We start from the raw sequence: 20386 nt of genomic DNA, 5'->3' as shown, positions 1-20386 counted from the left end.
CAACTCTTGGTTTGGGGTCAGGTCATGATCTCACAGTTTTACGAGTCCAAGCCCCATGTTGGGCTCTGTGATGGCAGGGTGGAGCTTGCTTGGGATTCTCTCTCTCGCTCTCTCTCTCTCTCTGCTCCTCCCTCACCCGTGCTGACCCTGTCTCTCTCAAATAAATTAAAAAACAAAAACAAAGATGTTAAATTAGTTGTATTCTTGCAATCCAAATAACCACTGTCAGCATTTTGATATATATTCTTCATGAATTTCTCTGCCTCTGTCCCTATATCTCTCTGCATACATACAAATGTATTACTATTAAATTAAAACTGTACCACTTGTATCCTGCTTTTTCTATTTGACCATATAGCACGAACGTATTTTCATTCAAATAAGTATAACTCTACATCACCATTTTAACAGCTGTATGATATTCCATTCAATGAAAAACACACATATATATATCATGATTTATGTCAAAAGTTCACGTTGTTCTAAATGTTCATTACCATAACCAATATTGTGTTGAACGTCCTTGTACACATATCTTTGTGACGCTGATAAATCTCAGCGGACAAAATCTAGATATGAAATTCCCGAGTCAACGTTTCGGCACATATTTAAGACTTTCATACCTATTACCAAATTCTGTCCCAGAAAAAATTGTGCATTTGCCCTTATTCCAGCAGCAATGGGAACACCCATTTCCCGAAGCCCTAACCCATGATACTGTTCTTGGGAGAACATCACCTTTGCTCTACTTTTCACTCACGGGATCCCAGCTTGCTCCTGGGACAAACTTTCTAGTGTTTGAGTAAAACTGTTGTGTCCTGCAAAGTCTCCTCCTTTTTAGACTTAATATCCCTCCGATATGGATTAATAAATTATTGTCAGCCTGGCACCTGGAGGATCAATAGTTCTGTCCTTGATCTTTCCTGGCCCCACATTCTAATAGATGACTTGGAGGAATCTATAAAAAAGCATGCTTGCAACTTCCGCTCTACATTTATTTAGTGCCTACCAGATGCCAGGCACGATGCCTTGTTCTTAGGGCATAAATACAAATGAGCTCTTGTCCCCGCCCTGAAGTGGTCCCTGGAGCCATCGAGCTGGAGAGGTGTATGATGGGGCTGTGTATGATTTCCAACATGGCGCATGTGGTAAATAATATTTGTGACAGAGGGCACCAGATGCTCTGTCCCTTTCACAGGCCCACAGCACGCTGGCTGGGAGACTTTGCTCTGGTCAACAGTGTATCAGGCCCTGTTCTCTAGGACAATCCTGTAGAAATGATCTTTTGAAGTGTCACGCCCTTCCCCCCAGTATGGTCACAAGCAGAAACACGTTGCCCATACACCTGGACACAAATGTCCGCTGGCTTAACCGTGCCTCTCCCTCCCCGATTATTTATTTGCTCTGACAATTTCCCAAGAGAAATTTTGGTTGGCTCATACAAGACTCGATGCATTTGGGGGAGTTTTAGGACCCAAACACATTAACCTTAAGGAGATAAGCTGTTTCAGATTCTTCTGGGAGGGCAACTAATACCCAAGTGCGTAAATACCCCAGATGGTAATTCCAAAAGTCTGCTGTGAAACTAGGCTGGGATAGAAAAAGAAATCCAAACTCTAAAACATCCAGCACTTGGTGACTGACGGATGATTCTGTTCCTAATCTTACACATCCGGAACTTTCTTCTACCCCTGTCAGCTCTCTCCTGTGCCCTGCTTCCTCCTGTGCCGCAACAGCCACGTCTTAGTTCACTCTATTCTCAGAGAATGGGATTGTTGCACACACCAGGAAGCCCTCGTGTCTGACAGGATTTGACCCAAGGAGCAGCCCCTCCCTGCTCTGGGCCTCCTGGTCCGGTGTCCTGGTGGAGCCAGAAGGACCTAGAACATGTTACCATACTTCGAACTGTTGGGTGTTGGATGCCAGAATCGACGGCCCTTCTTTCCAGAGAAGTACAATCAACCTGTGGTTTGAAGAGGGAAGTAATGAAGCGTGTCTTGTTCTGTTTCAGATTTATACGCTTTAATCTTTGGATCGGTGCCTGACATTTCACTTGATGGCTCCTGGTTGGCTGGAGCAGAACAGTGGATCTTGCTTCTTGTGTGTTTTATGAACCATGCCCCCACTCATAGGAGCTCAGGGAATGGACTGGAGCTGCCTCTGACTTCTCATTCTCCTTTCCAGAATTCTATGGCTAAAGGGGAGAGAAACAACGTGCCCTCCATCCCCTACTGGGTCACTACCCTGCGGGGTTAATGGCATTCTAGGTCTTCACTTGCCAAGTCAAATTCTATTCGTAGTCTCCACAAACAGCCATCCCTAGTCCTAGAGGTGCACACACTGGCAATGCGCCAAGACCCCCGCAAGGTGACAGCAATAGGGAGAGGCCGTGCAGGCCCCAGAAATGGGCTGGAGGCTGTTTCAGCTGGGAATCCCAAGGCCTTGGCCACCTGGAGCCTAGTTTGGAAGGGGGAGCGCCAAGAAAATAGCGGGCAAGGCCTCTTAGCCCGTGGGCCCTTGTCCTGTGAGGAGGGCAAGCTGAATGTGGTGAAGCAGACAGGCCCAGCACAGGAGGGCACCTGGTTTGTGCCATACTGTACACATAACCACACACACACACGGGCACACACACACGTGCACACACACACACACACACACACTCTCTCTCTCATTCCTTCCTCCTCTTTTTTAAAAAGATTTTAATTTTTACTGAGATAATTGTAGATTATTACAGTGAAACAATTACAGTCACGATGATAACAGAGGTAATAAGAAATAATACAGGGGCGCCTGGGTGGCTCAGTCGGTTAAGCGTCCAACTTCAGCTCAGGTCATGGTCTGGCAGTTGTAGGTTCAAGCCCCGTGTCAGGCTCTGTGCTGACAGCTCGGAGCCTGGAGCCTGCTTCGGATTCAGTGTCTCCCTCTCTCTCTGCCCCTCCCCTGCTCACGCGCCGCCCCCCCCCCCACCCCCCGCTTCTCTCTCTCAAAAATAAACATTCAAAAAATTTAAAGAAATAATATAGAACATGGACATGTTGACTGGAGTGTCTACATAGAGATATGAAACATCCTTTATGGAGCAAAACAAGAAAAAAATAGGGGTAGGCCAGAGGCAGGGGAAGGAAATTCTAAGTAGGAACCTACTGTCCGTATCCTTATGAAGTTATATCTGTCAAGGAAGGAGGACATGTCATTGGACAGTTTGTTAGCTTGATTGATAACTTTTAAATATTTAGACAAACAGCATGTGACCTCCCTTTGCACCTCTGCCTCACAGCCCTGCAAAGGTTAGAGGTGGGCCTAGGGCTGGAGAGAGGTTCATTCCTAAGTTAATTACCCCTAGAGATAGTCTGAAGATTTTGTAACCTAACCAGAACCATCTATGAGGCCCGGGGAAAGGTCCTATCCCTCCCCTGGAGCGCCTCCAAAATTGTGGCAGCCAAGGCAAGGAGTAGGGTGGGAGTACTGGGGGCGGCGTGTGGAAACCGGGGTTTGGGAAAAGATCCTTTTAGTAAGACTGGAATCAAGAACTCTTGTTCCCTTGGGATCAATGATCCATGTTCAGTAAATTTGTCTCCTTCTCTGCTTTGGTATTTTCTCTTGTGTTCTTGTTCTTTGGAGATTTCCCTTAGCATCCCAGCAAAATTCTGCATGAAAAGCTCCTATGGGTCTTGGCTGAGAGGCTAGGGCCACCCCACCCCCTCCCCGTGCCTATGGGCTTGATTAGCTGGTAAGCTCAGGGCCCTGGGACAGGACCCAGCTGGTGGAGCCCCAGAAACATTTTGCGGCCTCTGCTTCCTTGTCCTTTACAGGACCCGCAAAAGACAGAGTAGCTACAGGAAAGGCAGGGCCTACTCCTGTCCCACCCTAGTGCCCAGAGTGTGTGTGTGCTCAGATAGTGTTCATTGAATGAATAAACAAAGGTCCTCATCCACCATGGTACACAAGGTGTACTCGATAAATTGTTAAGGTAAAGACTTATTGGGGGTGCCTGGATGGTTCAGTCGATTGAGTGTCCAACTCTTGATTTCGGCTTGGGTCATGATCTCATGGTTCATGAGTTCGAGCCTCACGTGGGACTCTGTGCTGACGGTACAGAACGTGCTTGGGGTTATCTCTCTCTCTCCTTCTCTCTCTGCCCCTCCCTTGCACGTGCTCTCTCTCTCTCTAAGTAATTAAATAAACTTGAAAACATTTTTTATTTTTTTCTCTCAACTTTTTTTTTTTTTTTTTTAATTTATTTTTGGGACAGAGAGAGACAGAGCATGAACGGGGGAGGGGCAGAGAGAGAGGGAGACACAGAATCGGAAACAGGCTCCAGGCTCCGAGCCATCAGCCCAGAGCCTGACGCGGGGCTCGAACTCACGGACCGCGAGATCGTGACCTGGCTGAAGTCGGACGCTTAACCGACTGCGCCACCCAGGCGCCCCGAAAACATTTTTTAAAAAGAGACTTATTTTTAAGCATTTTCATCAATGAGGGATTACTAACAATTGACAAGAAAATATAAACAATATATAATTAAGTACGTATATAAACATACTGATCATAAGATTAAAATATAATTATTTTAATTAAAATTTAAATAGTAAATAATAAATTATTTGGACTGTTTGATTGAATATATTTGAACTAAATTTACCCCTAGAAAGTTTGATCATTTTGTCTAAAGAGAGAGAAAAACAATTTGTTGTGTTACCAAACAGAAAACAGGGGGTTGATTTAAAATAGCTTCAAGTACATGCATCATAATTTCTTCCTGGTTTCAGCCTACAGAGCATCATGTTCTGAATTGTTTGTAGTGTCCTTGATGGATCTGCCCTTCCTTAAGATGTTTATTTGTATCTGTAGAATGAGTTCATCCACCAAGACAAGAACCATTGCTTCTAGGACAGGCTGCCAAGTAAGCCTACTCAGGTTGTCTCCAGATATTTATTCCAAATTTAGGAACAGGTCCCTAGATTGTTGTCTCAGCAGATGTGTTTGTAGTATTTATGCTTAATGTTAAAATCTCTACTCTTTTTTTCCAAGTTTACCAAGCACTATGTAACTTACCTTTGGCCAGGATGTATTGACATGTTACCATGATTCTGTACAAGGCCCATTCTGTCACGTTCTTATTCACATCAGTGAACACTAAGACATACAGATCAATGGAATAGAATCAAGGGTCTAGAAATAAATGCGTACATCTATAGCTACCTGACAAGGGCTCTAAGCCAGTAAAATGGGGGTTCAGTAAATGGTGCTGGGACAACTGGATCTCCACAAGCAAAAGTATGAATTTGGACCTCTAGTTTACAGTATATATAAAAATCAAATCAAAATGGATCAAAAACCTAAATTGAGAAACTAAACCTATAGAATTCTTAGAAGAAAACCTAGGAGTAAATCTTCCTGACCTCAGATCTAGCAATGGATTCTTAAAAATGACATACAAGTTACAAAAGGAAAAAAACGAATTGTATTTCATAAAAATTGAAAGCTTTTGGGCATCAACGGACTATTCATCAAAGTGAAAAGACAATCTACACAGTGGGGGGAAATATTTGCACATTATGTATTCAGTAAGGGACTTGTATCAAACACATAAGAAACTCTTAGAATTCAATGATAAGAAAAGACAAACAACCAAATTCAAAAATTGGCAAAGGACGGGCACAGACATTTCTCCAAAGAAGATATGTAAGTGACCAACAAGCACATGAAAAGATGCTCCACGTTATTAGTCATTAGGAAAATGCAAATGAAAACCACAGCGAAATACCACTTCACATCCATGAGAATGGCTACAATCAGGAAGAAAGTTAACAGAAAATAACAAGTGTTGGCAAGGACGTGTAGAAGTTGGAACCCTCCTACACTGCTGGTGGGAATGTAAAATGGTGCAGCCACTGTGGAAAACAGTTTGGTGGTTCCTGGAAAAGTTAAACAGAATTACCATATGATTCAGCATCCTAGGTATATACCCAAAATACCTGAAAACAGGTATTCAAACAGAAATCTGCACACAAGTGTTCATTACAGTACTATTCACAATATCCAAACAGTGGAAACAACCCACATGTCTGTGGATGGCTGTATGAACAAAATGTGGCGTATTGATACGATGGAACATAATTAGTCCAGAATTCTCCACATTCTGCAATGTGGATGAACCTCAAAAACATTATGCTAAGTGAAAGGAGCCAGACACAAAAGGGCACATAATATATGCCTTCATTAAAATTTTTTTTTAACGTTTATTTATTTTTGAGACAGAGAGACACAGAGCATGAACGGGGGAGGGTCAGAGAGAGAGGGAGACACGGAATCTGAAGCAGGCTCCAGGCTCTGAGCGGTCAGCACAGAGCCCGATGCAGGGCTCGAACTCATGGACCACGAGATCGTGACCTGAGCCGAAGTAAACGCTTAACCGACTGAGCCACCCAGGCACCCCTATGCTTTCATTTATATGATATGTCCAGGATAGGTAAGTTCAAGATAGGTAAATCGATAGACATAGGAAGCAAATGGGGGTGGGGGGGGCAGGAAATAGGGAGTGACTGGTTAATGGATACAGGGCTTCCTTTTGAGGTGATGGAAGTGTTTTGGAACTAGACAGAAATGATGGCTGCACAACATGGTGAGTGTACCAAATGCCTTTGAACTCTATACTTTAAAATGATTGTTTTTATGTTATGTGAATTTTACCTCAACAAAATACAGGGGGGGAAAATGACAACAACCAGGCCCTTGCCCCTTTCCCAGATACCTCCATGGAGCTGCCTCTGTGGGAATGAAGTCCAGTCCCCAGAAACCTTCAGATTTATGTTTCAGGTGCTGAGCCAATCCTCAGGGGGCAGGAAACACAATGCAGCCTTGTCTTAACATTCCCTGGGGCACAGGAAAAAGTCACACATGCCCGGACAGTTCCTGATCTTCCTGTATTTCCCTCCTCTTCCCTCAGCCCTCTGCTAAGCAAGTCTTGGATATTGTACCAAGACTGGCTACATAATTTGTGGACTCCAAGGCAAAGTGAAATTGTTAAGATTATGAAGAATTTCAAGATGGCAATAGAGCATTTAGACAAGCGTAGGGCTCTTCTCTTCTTTTTTTTTTAATTTTTTTTTTTCAACGTTTTTTATTTATTTTTGGACAGAGAGAGACAGAGCATGAACAGGGGAGGGGCAGGGAGAGAGGGAGACACAGAATCGGAAACAGGCTCCAGGCTCCGAGCCATCAGCCCAGAGCCTGACGCGGGGCTCGAACTCACGGACCGCGAGATCGTGACCTGGCTGAAGTCGGACGCTTAACCGACTGCGCCACCCAGGCGCCCCAGGGCTCTTCTCTTCTGAACACTGTCCTGTCTGCACAGCTCGCCTACCCTGGTGGTCCCCATCCCTGTCAACTGTGCCTGGCTCCATTGTCGCTTTCTAGCACCATAGACTCTCTCTCTGGCAACGATGATGGCTTGTATGCTGTCTGAGCTGCCTCGACCACTCAGCTGTCCCCACAGAGCTGTCTTCTGAAGCCAGATGTGTTCAATGTCCTTTCCACCTTTCTTCTCTCACCCCACCCCTCACAATGCTTGGGACCCAGTTTGCTTGAGCCCTCAGGGAGCCATGCAGAAACTCTGGCTGCCACGAGAGCTCACTGTCCTGACAGGAGGGATGTGGCCCTGAATGTCAGGTAATGGGAGGAGGCGTGGCCAGACTGAGGCCCTGTACCGGTGGAGGGGGTCAGGCCTAAGGATCCCAGAGGCTCCCTCCAGCCCTGAGATTCTATTTAATCTAGGCTGATGTGTGCTGTTACACCTATTTTCACAGATGAGTAAACTGAGGCTCAGAGAGGTTAAGTAACTTCTGCACGTTCACATAGCTGGTTACCTGCTTCATTTCGTGTTCAAGTGTAACCTAGGATGATTTGAGACATTTGTTTCTTTTACTTTTGGTGATACTGACTGATATCTGGTTACCTGCTACGACTCTGTTAAGATCAGGACTTTTTTTTTTTAATAGCTTTGCTGGCTAGGTTTCAGTTTCGTTTCATTTTCTATCAGTTCAGTTTCAGTTCTGTTTCTCAGGATACTCTCTTTCCCTTTTCAGTCGTAGTATCTGATCCTCTTATGACTATTTCTTTGTGATTCCTTTCTGATTAAAATACACCAGTTATTCTAAGGCAGATATTCCTAAACAGGAAGTTTAAACAGATTTAAGACTTAGTAACAGGCAGATTTCATGTAGCGTTAAGCAAAATGTATCTGCTTTGTTAGTATCATAATTTTGCCCAATAGCTGTCTCAGCGTGTATGTACCCATGGCCGGACTAACCTTGTGTGTGCAGTCCTTGATGTGAAAAGACCACCGACCAGTCTCTGACACACTGATCAGCCAAATGTAATGAGCCATATCTGGTACTTCTGCCTTTCAGGAGAAAGGACTGCAAACTCTCTGGCTGAGCTGGTATCCCAGCCATAAAGTGGAGGAAAGTACGCTGAGTCTCTTCTTCACAGCTTATTCTCAACTCTAGGGAAATCTGAACAGTCCGGGGACTCCGTGGGCAGCATGACCGGAAAGTTTGAGGAAGGGAGTCAAAATAATGACCGAGGGCTTAGATCACTCTTCAGTCTTGACAACACTGAGAAAGAGAGAGAAAAGACTGAACTTCTATTTAGACAATCACATATTCTTTGGACACTGAATCACCAAGATATTTGAATTCTAAAAAATGTCTGCTTGAAACTTAAGTCCTTGATGCCCCCATATTTGAAATTATATTGTTTTCCATTCCAAAATTAATATTTGCTCGATTTTGACAGTTTGGAAAAAGAAAAGTACAAAGAGAAAGAAAACATTCTAAATGCAATTTTGCCATAAAAATGTAACTCCTGTTAGCATTTTAGTATACTCTCCTCCATTTCTGTTTTCTACTCATGTTTTTGCATATTTTTTGCTGTATGTAAACTTTTATTTCTTTTTTTTTTAATTTTTTTTAACGTTTATTTATTTTTGAGACAGAGAGAGACAGAGCATGAACAGGGGAGGGGCAGAGAGAGAGAGGGAGACACAGAATCTGAAACAGGCTCCAGGCTCTGAGCTGTCAGCCCAGAGCCCGACGCGGGGCTCGAACTCATGGACTGTGAGATCGTGACCTGAGCCGAAGTCGGACGCTTAACCGACCGAGCCACCCAGGCGCCCCTGTAAACTTTTATTTCTGATGTTTTTTACTCAACAGTATATTAAAGCATTTCCTCGTGTTGATGCACATTTTACCAACTACGTTTTTAATGATTACACAATATTGTCTCATGTGTATATGATGTATTTGCCCATTCACTTACTTTGGGATATTAATGTTGAAGATTATCCTATTATGCAGATGTTTGCATATAAAGTCTTTTTCTTTCTTTTTCTGATTTATGATTATTTCCTTAGGATACATTCCCAGAAATAAGTATATTAAAAGGTACAAAAAATTTTAAAGATTATTGATACATGTTAAGTTGCTTTACAGAATGGTTGTAGCCCTCTACAGTAGCCTATTTAATGTAAGTATTATTGGTAAAATCATCTCTTTTTTTTTTTTAATTTTTTTTTCAACGTTTTTTATTTTATTTTTGGGACAGAGAGAGACAGAGCATGAACGGGGGAGGGGCAGAGAGAGAGGGAGACACAGAATCAGAAACAGGCTCCAGGCTCCGAGCCATTGGCCCAGAGCCTGACGCGGGGCTCGAACTCACGGACCGCGAGATCGTGACCTGGCTGAAGTCGGACGCTTAACCGACTGCGCCACCCAGGCGCCCCAAAATCATCTCTTTAAACTTATATGAAGCAAATATTCCATTAATGCAGCTTGCTACACATTGAATTTATATAAAAATGCCCTTTATTTTGCCTATGCCTCTGAAAGGGTTTTAGCAGTTTACTAATGTGACTATATTTGAATTTAAAAATCAGGCTTTAATCAGTTTACTTATTCAACACAGAGTCATAAAAAGAAGTGTAACATATGGTCCATGTCCCATCAGATAGACAAGAATTATACATAGACATACTCGGGGAGAAAAGAGGGTCGCTGAGCTGGGTGGCGGGATGGGCGGCAGTTCAGAGGGAAATGAAGCTCAGGGAGCCAGATGGGTGGAGAAGACAGGTTAGTTCCTCTCCTCTGAGAGTGTTAGAACCTGACTCTGCAGCATAGTAAGACTTACAGACAGACAGACAGACAGGGGGACAAGGGCCTTCTTGACTAGGAAAACAGGATTCACAAAAGACGGTTCATCATAAACATTAGAAAATGAGGAGACCGTAGGCTAAAATTTGCAAGTGATGTAGACTATATTTGAACACTAAATTCTGATGTTCCACTTCCTGATTTTTATTCAAAGAAGTCAGCCTGCAGAAGCTCATATAATTTTAGAGCTCAAAGAGATTGTAGCAATCACTCAGCCCAATACCTCCCAGATCCTATATTTTTGCAAAGGAGGAAGGGAACATTGGTGAGGGATTACAAGCTTTATGTCCTAATTTCCAGGACAGTGCTTTTTTTACGGGGCCCTATACTCTCAGGCACACCATGTGGGAATCTGACACAGGCCAGGATTATTTAATGCTATACATGGTGTTATATGGTTACACACACACACACACACACACACACACACACCACCACCACCATTCTTACAGAGCCTGGGAAAATAATGCAGAAGTGTGGAGTCAGGTAGGAGTCATTATGTACATGTGACAGAGTGACTGACTTTTGAATAGCTTCAAAATTTCTTTCCATACCTGTAATGGGATATTTTGAATTGAATGATTAAATGAATGATATAACTATTGGAACTATTTGTGTCTTGCATACTTAAATATTTGTAAAGAAAGTCTACAAATGAATCATCATATAAATTAAACTTCTTCTCTATCCCTTACTAAATAGAAGCCACCCTACTAAATTTTATAAGGAATGCTATAAACAATAAGGTGGAAGATGTAGTCTAAGGAACTCACAATTTAACTGAGGAAATAAGACACAGAAATATATATACAAGTGTAAAATTATTTGATACACCTTTTATATAACTTCTATTACCTAATCAATATCTCACAAAGAGTGAACACTCAATACCTATTTGCTAAATGAATGAAGGAAGGAAGGAAGGAAGGAGAAAAAGACCATTTCCAGGCAGGATTTTCCATAGAAGAGCTCCTAAAAGACGAGATGTGAGCCCAGTCCTCGAGGATGGTTGAGATTTGGAAGAATGAGGAGAAGATAAGGAATATTCCAGACAAGAAATAAAGCATGAGCCTAACGTGCCTATTCACGGCAAATTAGATAAACATGTTCTCTGATTGCTAAAAATTAACTTTCCAAAATAGATAAATGCAGTATAACCAGACATGTGAGCATACACATAGCTGAAAACTAACAGTCTACCTCTCCAAGAGGTAATTTGGGGGCAAGAGAAAAAATCATTCTATGAGATAGCATTGGAAAATAAATAAACTATTTGTTCTCCAAAAAAATAAACACACCTAAAACAAAAACCACACCCTAAAAACTTGTCCTCAATTAGATTGCTATAAACTAGAACAACTAGGAGTGGAAAATATACCATCTCCTGAAATGTCAAAGAGATATTAGTGATTAGTGATCACACAGTTGCAAGATACTGTTGGACGCTGATTTTCTCCTGATGTAAAAGGTGTGTAAATTCAGTTCTGTGTCATTGCATGGGGGCAAAGGTGTTACAAGTACACATGGATCACTCACTCTGCATATGATACCTTTGCCCCGTGCCTTTTATACAGTGAAAGAATTACAGCTATTATTCTAGGCTCTAGTCCCTAAAATGTAAAGGCTTTCTTTCCTCCTTCAAGAATTTTAAACTTAAGAAAAGGCATGTGCTATTCACCGATGCATAACATACGTAAAGAGTTTTTGTTATAATTTTCTTTCTTCATTAAAAGAATTTGTGTTTTTTAAATGAAAAGGGGCTTAATGGTTATTTAATCTAAACCCTGAACATTGCTTGTAGATACATATAGTTATACAATAATACACAAGGATGGGAGATGGGGGTGTGTTTACATACACGCCTTAGAAATGGTAAATGAACCTATATCTTACGAGGTAAATGAACTTATATATAAATCTAAACAGCAGTAAATGAACCTATACATAACAAGGTTTCTATATTTTGCATGAAGCGGAAACAACATGAACTACAGCAGACTGGGAAAAGTTAAGAATGTATACTGCGTCCCTATAGAAACCACTAGGGAGGAGGATTACCAGAATGACTGAGGGAGAAGCATGCCAAATCCTTTTCTCCAAAGCAGTGATAAAGTTGGACAAAACTATCAAAAACAACCATTTTGGTACTCTGTAAATTGACCAAAGTCACACAACAAATTGAGAAGAATTTATTGGTGATAAATTCCTAAACTTCAGTAAGATCGGTGGAAGTCTGTGGCATTTTAGCCTGGGGCTGTTCCTTTCCATCCCTTCCCCCAGCTCCATAGTGACATGGTTCTACTCAGGCAGAGTAGGTGATGAGAGGGAGCTGTCAGAAGGGGCTGAAATCAGCAACATAAAATAAAAAACCATGATACATTATGACCAAGTGGGACTTATCCCAGGAATGCAAGGTTGGCTCAACAGCTAAATATCATTTAAGATAATACACGATATAGTGGAATAGAATATAAAAACCACATGATCACCTTAATCAATCCAGAAAAATCATAGGACAAAATCTAATACCTATTTATGATAAAAAACCTTCAGCAAACTAAGAATAGAAAGGAACTTCCACAATCTAATAAAGGGCATTTACGAAAAATGTACAACTAACATTATGCTCAGAAGTGAAAGATTGAAATTTTTTCCCCCACTAAGATGGGGACTCAGGTAAGGATATCCACTCTTAGTTCTTCCATTTCAGCATCGCACTAGAAATTCTAGCCAGTGCAAACTGAGAATTTAAAAAAGCACACTAATCAGAAAGGAAAAAGGGAAACGTCTTTATTCATAGACTCATGATCCTATTTATAGAACATCTTAAAGAATACACACACTACTAAAATGAACAAGTCAGCAAGGTGTGGAGTACAAGATCAACATACAAAAATGAATTGTATTTCTATATACAAGCAATGAACAATCCCAAAATTAGGAAATCAGTATAATCTTAAGATAAAAATGTAGTACTCCCAAACCACAGCTTATAATACATATACTCTGTACAAATATACACACATATATACATGCACACACACATATAATCACAGGAAAATATTGGAAATGAAATGTGTAGTAGTTACCTGTAGGCAGCTGAGTTTGGACTAATTTAAAAATGTTAATACTAATTGAATTTTTTAATCCGATTTTTAATAGTGAACATCTGTGGCTTCTATAGTGAGGAAATAAGTGGCAAATATTATTTTAAATTGGTCCTTGAATTGAAAGGATGCTATAGTATTTGGAAATGTAGCTTTGGGTGGCCACCTACAGTTTGAATCATGCCTCAGTCATTTTCTAGCATGAAACCTTGGAAAATGGCTTAACTCTCAGTCTCGGTGTCCTCATCTATAAAATGACATTTATCAGAAGAATGTTATGAAGATTAACAGCAACTATGTGTAAAGTGATCAGTTCGACAGCACACAACTCAATACTCAATAAATGGTCTTTATTACTGTTGCTGTTGCGTAGAAAGACTTATGCTTTGCTGTGGAAAAATGATTCTTTTTCTCCTGGCTGTTATTTCTTTGCTCTTTTTCCAATCATTAGAATAGGGAACACGCTGACCAATAAGGATGAGGTGGAGCTGGAGATAATCACGGCAACTCTGCATTATTAGAGTAGCTGTGCGTTTGAGTCATTCGGTTGCTACGTGACATCGGCTCTTGAGGTCACTGCTTAAGTCTATAGGCAGGATGTGTAGAAAAAGGGGAGTCGTGGGGCACCCGGGTGGCTCAGTCGGTTAAGCGTCCGACTTCAGCTCAGGTCACGATCTCGCGGTCTGTGAGTTCGAGCCCCGCGTCGGGCTCTGTGCTGACTGCTCAGAGCCTGGAGCCTGTTTCAGATTCTGTGTCTCCCTCTCTCTCTGACCCTCCCCCGTTCATGTTCTGTCTCTCTCTGTCTCAAAAATAAATAAACGTTAAAAAAAATTTTTTTTTAAAAGAAAAAAAAAAAGAAAAAGGGGAGTCGTAAGGTGAGCTGGTGCCATTGCCAGAGCTGTCCCAAATGGGAGCAGAAGCTACGAGGAATCCCCAGCATGGCTTCTGTCCTTGCCATTGGACATTTAATGCTTGTGAGACCTGGCAGCTAGAGGGCAAGGTGTGGGAGGAGAAAGGGAGAGGGATTTTGAGAACTCATAGTGTGTATATGAGTCTTAATTTAGCACCAGGCTATCGTCTCCTCCATATGGCTGACTGCTTGAGTCACCAGTTGAAGCCCAAGACTCCTCAGAGGTTAGAAGTCAGGAAATGACAAGTGAGTCGAATTTCTTTGATCATTTCCAACTCTTCTGGCGCGGCAGCCAAAGCCTTCTGATAGAATGGAAATGGTTCTGTAGGTCATCCAAATTTCAACAGCCAACAGTGACATATGCCATGAGTTTGCCAATCTTACCCAAGCACAGCTAAATCTGAAAAACAGTAGACCTGTGTGGATAAAATCTTTATCTATGCAGATAAAATCTTCATGTCTGGACTTAGCTTACATTTCTGTGAAATAAAACTCTTCTCGTGCCTTTTTAAAAAGTGACATGTTTGGGGCGCCTGGGTGGCTCAGTCAGTTAAGCGTCCGACTTCGGCTCAGGTCATGATCTCACGGTTCATGGGTTCGAGCCCCGCGTCAGGCTCTGTGCTGACAGCTCAGAGCCTGGAGCCTGTTTCAGATTCTGTGTCTCCTTCTCTCTGTGACCCTCCCCCGTTCATGCTCTGTCTCTCTCTGTCTCAAAAATAAATAAACATTAAAAAAAAAAAAGTGACATGTTTAAGAATTATGAAGAAAAAAACCTTTAAAACCTTAAAGTTGTAAATGTTGATGGAACATTATAAATACAAATATTGAATGCAAGAAAAAACCACTTTTTTTGAGAGACACACAGAGCGCGAGTGGGGGAGGGGCAGAGAGAGAGGGAGACACAAAATCTGAAACAGGCTCCAGGCTCTGAGCTGTCAGCACAGAGCCCGACACGGGGCTTGGACCCACGAACCGCGAGATCATGATCTGAGCCGAAGTCAGATGCTCAACCGACTGAGCCACCCAGGTGCCCCATGAAAAATAAATTTTGACTTGATGTTGAAGAGGAACGTAAGGATTTTTAAAAAATATTTCAAGTACAGTCAGTCTACAAAACTAGTGTTCTTTTTTTTTTTTTTTTTAATTTTTTTTTTTCAACGTTTTTTATTTATTTTTGGGACAGAGAGAGACAGAGCATGAACGGGGGAGGGGCAGAGAGAGAGGGAGACACAGAATTGGAAACAGGCTCCAGGCTCCGAGCCATCGGCCCAGAGCCTGACGCGGGGCTCGAACTCACGGACCATGAGATCGTGACCTGGCTGAAGTCGGACGCTTAACCGACTGCGCCACCCAGGCGCCCCTACAAAACTAGTGTTCTGATGCGTAGATGTGCTCTGGGATAAATGTGGCAAGAGTGTTGTTTAATTTAGGTTATATTTGCTTAACTTGTATCCACATAGTTCCATCAAACTTAGTTGAAAAGGTGAAAAATAAAACAAATACTTTTTCCTACATCACAAACAAATTGGGCGTTTTTTAACTGAATATTTATTTTGAGAGGGAGAGAGAGGGTATACACGTGCTTATGGGGGAGAGGCAGAGGGAGAGAGAATTCCAAGCAGGCTCTACACTGTCAGTGCGGAGCCCCACACGCGGGGCTCCACCTCTCAGACTGTGAGATCGTGACCTGAGCCAAAATCAACAGTCAGACGCTTAACCGACTGAGCCACCCCCGTGCCCTCCCATTTTTTTAAGTTTGTTCATTTTGAGAGAGTAGTTTTTTAATGAACTAAAAAAAATTCACCACTTATTTATATGTTAGATGTATGACTTAAACATATTTTTAAATTAATTAAATCTTAGCATCAGTTTACAGGGTTTAAGTAAGTCTTTAGTATTTCCCTCTCTACATAAACATTTGTAACCAGTCCTCTAAAGTTGCTAAGTAACATTTAAAGTTTTATAGTTTTTAAAAATTCTTCCAAATAATTTTTTTCCAAGAACAAAATAGTACTCTTTAAATGGTAGTATTTGGATCTAAATATGTATAAATTAAAATTATACCAAACAAGAACAGCAGACCATTCAAGGTACCACATATAAGCCATGATCTAAGAAAGTGATCGCATTTACGCAGAATTAACAAGATTCAGGGGGAGTGACACCTCTAAAGAAACGTAAAAGGGACGAGTAAGCCGAATGTTAATGTATTTATTTCAATGTGGAATATCCCTTTCTTTGAGAGTAGATTATATATTTCCATTCTCTAGGATTTCTTCTTTCCCAGCATTAAGTCAATGGGAAACTGAATCGCTAACCAAAAGGTTGTTGGGTTCTGCATCAGAATCCAGGGTGAAAATTGCATGGTCTTAGAGACTTTTCATGAGAGTGAGGGAAAAGCCCAAAGCACTAGTCTGTCATTCTGGGTACGGAAAAGCATCCACCAGATGCAATGACCGTTTACATTGAGAAGTCCTGCATTAACCTTGACAAAAGCATTGACTCTCCATTTTCCCTATTTAGATTACAAGCAATCTCCTTAAATCGCTTTTGATAGAAAGCAGATAATACAAAATTAAGGTAATTTCCTTATGCTCCACACGGAACACCATCCTCCTGGTACTTCACCGTGCCTTTTGTAGTTTGGTTCCAGAGGATTACTTTGTACCCTTCTTTAGAAATGTTTCTGTCTGAGGATGACCTTGCTTGCCTTTGGCTGGGCCCCAGGTTTCCTTCAGAACACATTGACAAACTGACTCTTGGGACACCTTCTGACTCTGCAAGCCATTACAGGTTGATCCTAACCAGCTTCACTCTTTAATTTTTTTGGAAGGCCAATATATTGAGGTAACAAGTGCAGAAAACCAGTTCTCCACTAGGCTTCTATGTCTCTTGCACAAGTCTTATTATTCTATTTTATATACAGTTTTAAAGATGACTCTGGTTAGCATTTTGTCCCATTTATAAAATCAATTAATGAAAGTTCTGTGTTAAACTGCACTCATAAATGTAATATATTGTCTTTTACCTTTCACTCGTCCTGTGGATGAGGATTTGTAATCTCCATGTTTCCCACTTTATTTTGAAAAAATCACGCCTGCAGAAAGGTGAAGTTCAATATTCACCCATATACCCTTCACCTAGATTTGGCTGTTGTCACTGCTTTGCCACATTTGCTTTGTTTCTAATTTTTAAATAAAAAATAAGTTGTAGATATCATAACATTTAAACCTTCAGTGCTTGGGGCGCCTGGGTGGCTCAGTTGGTTGAGTGACCGACTTCAGCTCAGGTCACGATCTCACGGTCTGTGGGTTCGAGCCCCGCGTCGGGCTCTGGCCTGATGGCTCGGAGCCTGGAGCCTGCTTCCGATTCTGTGTCTCCCTCTCTCTCTGCCCCTCCCCTGTTCATGCTCTGTCTCAAAAATAAATAAAATGTTGAAAAAAAATTAAAAAAAAAATAAACCTTCAGTGCTTGAGCAAATATCAGCCGAAAACAAGGGCAATTTTCTATAAAACCACAAGGTCACTATGTCACCCAAGAAAGTTAGCATTGATAAAGCAACCATGTCTAATTAGAAGTCCCTATTCAAACTTACCGAATTATCCCCAATATGTCTTTTTAGAGTCTTTTTTTTTTTTAAAGCCCAGGATCCAATCACAGATCATTCACTGCATTTGCCTCCTTAGTTTTCTTTAGAACAATTTGCTTTCTTTCTGTATTTGCTTTCATGACATTGATATATTTTTTAAGATTTTTGAAGATTTTAAGTTGTCTTATACAGTATGCCATAATCCAGATTTGCCTTATTTTGTCATGATTAGATTCAGTGTAAACATTTTGGCAAGAATACCACAAATAGTATGTTCTTCCAATGATGTCCATGACATGAGGAGGAATATTAGATCGTCCCACTACTGGTAATGCTCATTGTGACATGTTAAGGTGGCGTACATCAGATTTATCCACAAATAAGTACCTTTCCCCCTTTTAACTGAGGCACTATTTTGAGAGCACGTGAATGTTCCTTTTGCCAGCAACTTTGCACCCAGTGGTGAATCGACTATTACACATGGTGGTTGCAAAATGAGTTTCCTCACACTTTCCTTCTAAATTTTTTGGCTGGCATGCTTCTGTAGAAAAGAGCTTTCCCTGGACCTTTGTCCACCGTTTTTCCTCTGAGAATCTCTATGCACTTGGATTCTTTTTTGATTCACTGGTACGTTATTCTTTGTGATACTCAAATTCTGCTGGATTTGCAGAGTAGGAGCCCCTTCATGTGCCAATTTGACAGAGTTTATTGGCTTGGGTGTCCTTTCGACATATCGCAATAGGTCAGGATTTCTAAACCAACTGGCAAGAAGTGTGGGCTACTCTGATTCGGTTACTGATCAAGATCTATCTATGCAGCTGGCAAAGGTATCACTCAAACCACATAAGATCTTCGGAAGAAGGCTGGATGCTTGAAAACAATTAGGCTTCTTTTCTGAATGCAAAAAGATAAGATACAGTGGGTTTAAGCTGGGTTCACAAAGAGCCCACCAATAATTTGATGTAACCATATTTAAAGAAGTATACGAATTCAGCAAATCCCATTCCAGACGACACTACTGGGGCAGTTGTTATTTTCCTATCTAGCAAGCCAAACTTCCGAAACTTCAAATCTACTGTCCATGGGTCCCTGGAAGGCAGTATTATCAGGGCGCCTGGGTGGCTCAGTAAGTTAAGTGGCTGACTTCACCTCAGGTCATGATCTTATGATTCATGAGTTTGAGCCCCACGTCGGGCTCTGTCCTGACAGCTCAGAGCCTGGAGCCTGCTTCAGATTCTGTGCCTCCTTCTCTCTCTGCCCCTCCCCAGCTCACATGCTCTCTCTCAAAACTGAATAAATGTTTAAAAAAAAAATTTAAAAAAAAAAGGCGGCAGTATTGTCTTTTTTTTTGGGTAGACAGGCTTTACAGTTGGGCAAAAGGTCTATTTGCAGACATCTCATAGAACCAGGCAAGTACCAGTTCCTGAATTTTTCTTTTTTTTTAAATGTTTATTTTTGATATATATAAAGAGACAGAGTGTGAGAGGGGAGGGGCAGAGAGAGAGATGAGGAATCTGAAGCAAGTTCCAGGCTCTGAGCTGTCAGCACAGGAACCAAAAGATCATGACCTGAGCCCAAGTCGGACACTCAACCAACTTAGCCACCCAGGCACCCCTGGTTCCTGAATTTCTCCCATGAGCCAGTAGCCTGAAGATTTTCCAAATCAATGCACTTTAATTTTTTATGTTAATTATTTTTTAAGAGAGACAGAGAGAGAGACAGAGTGTGAGTGGGGGAGGGGCAGAGAGAGAGAGAGAGAGAGAGAGGGAGACACAGAATCTGAATGAAACAGGCTCCAGGCTCTGAGCTGTCAGCACAGAGCCCAGTGCAGGGCTTGAGCAAGATCATGACCTCAGCCGAAGTCAGACACTTAACCGACCGAGCCACCCAGGTGCCTCCTAACCAATCTACTTTAGAATCAAGTTTATTTCCAGACAGCCTTCAAAGATTGGTGGATTCTCAGGGCGTCTGGGTGGCTCAGTCGGTTAAGCATCTGACTTCCGCTCAGGTCATGATCTCACAGTGTGTGAGTTCGAGCCCCCTGTGGGGTTCTGTGCTGACAGCTTAGAGCCTGCAGCCTGCTTCGGATTCTGTGTCTCCCTCTCTCTCTGCCATGCCCCGCTCGTGCTGTCTCTCACAAAAATAGATAAACATAACAAAAAATAAAAAACGAAGGTTGGTGGATTCCAGGGCTTCTCCAAAAGTTTCAATGTACAAGTGGGAGGACTTGGGCCACCTGGTAAATCTAAGTTCCTAAGAATCTTCCTGACAAATGAAGCCACAACTCTAGGGAGACTCTGAATTTATCCAAACACTAATCTTCCAGAAAAGGTGCCATACACCCATGTTGGGCATGGATTCCTACCTTACCAATGAGAATACTGTCATAGCATCAATACTGATGATTTCTATGTCAAACATGTCTTATAGCGTGCTTTTATAAACCTTACCAAGACATAGCTTTTTAATTTTTTTATTTTATTTTATTTATTATTTTTTTTTTTAATTTTTTTTTTCAACGTTTTTTATTTATTTTTGGGACAGAGAGAGACAGAGCATGAACGGGGGA

The 20386-nt window shown here is 41.7% G+C and overlaps 1 long non-coding RNA gene across 1 annotated transcript; it reads right to left on the bottom strand.

The window, feature by feature from the left end:
- Positions 1-16423: 16423 nt before the first annotated feature.
- Positions 16424-19547, bottom strand: LOC131489970 (uncharacterized). Its single transcript, XR_009250861.1, has 2 exons — positions 17691-19547; positions 16424-17459 (listed from the first exon to the last, which is right to left on the bottom strand). It is a non-coding gene; the product is annotated as an uncharacterized LOC131489970 (long non-coding RNA).
- Positions 19548-20386: the final 839 nt, after the last annotated feature.

This window comes from Neofelis nebulosa, chromosome 11 (assembly GCF_028018385.1).
Source record: "Neofelis nebulosa isolate mNeoNeb1 chromosome 11, mNeoNeb1.pri, whole genome shotgun sequence".
Taxonomy (NCBI): domain Eukaryota; kingdom Metazoa; phylum Chordata; class Mammalia; order Carnivora; family Felidae; genus Neofelis; species Neofelis nebulosa.
The sequence above is the reverse complement of the archived record's forward strand: the minus strand, read 5'-3'. Positions and strand labels throughout refer to the sequence as shown.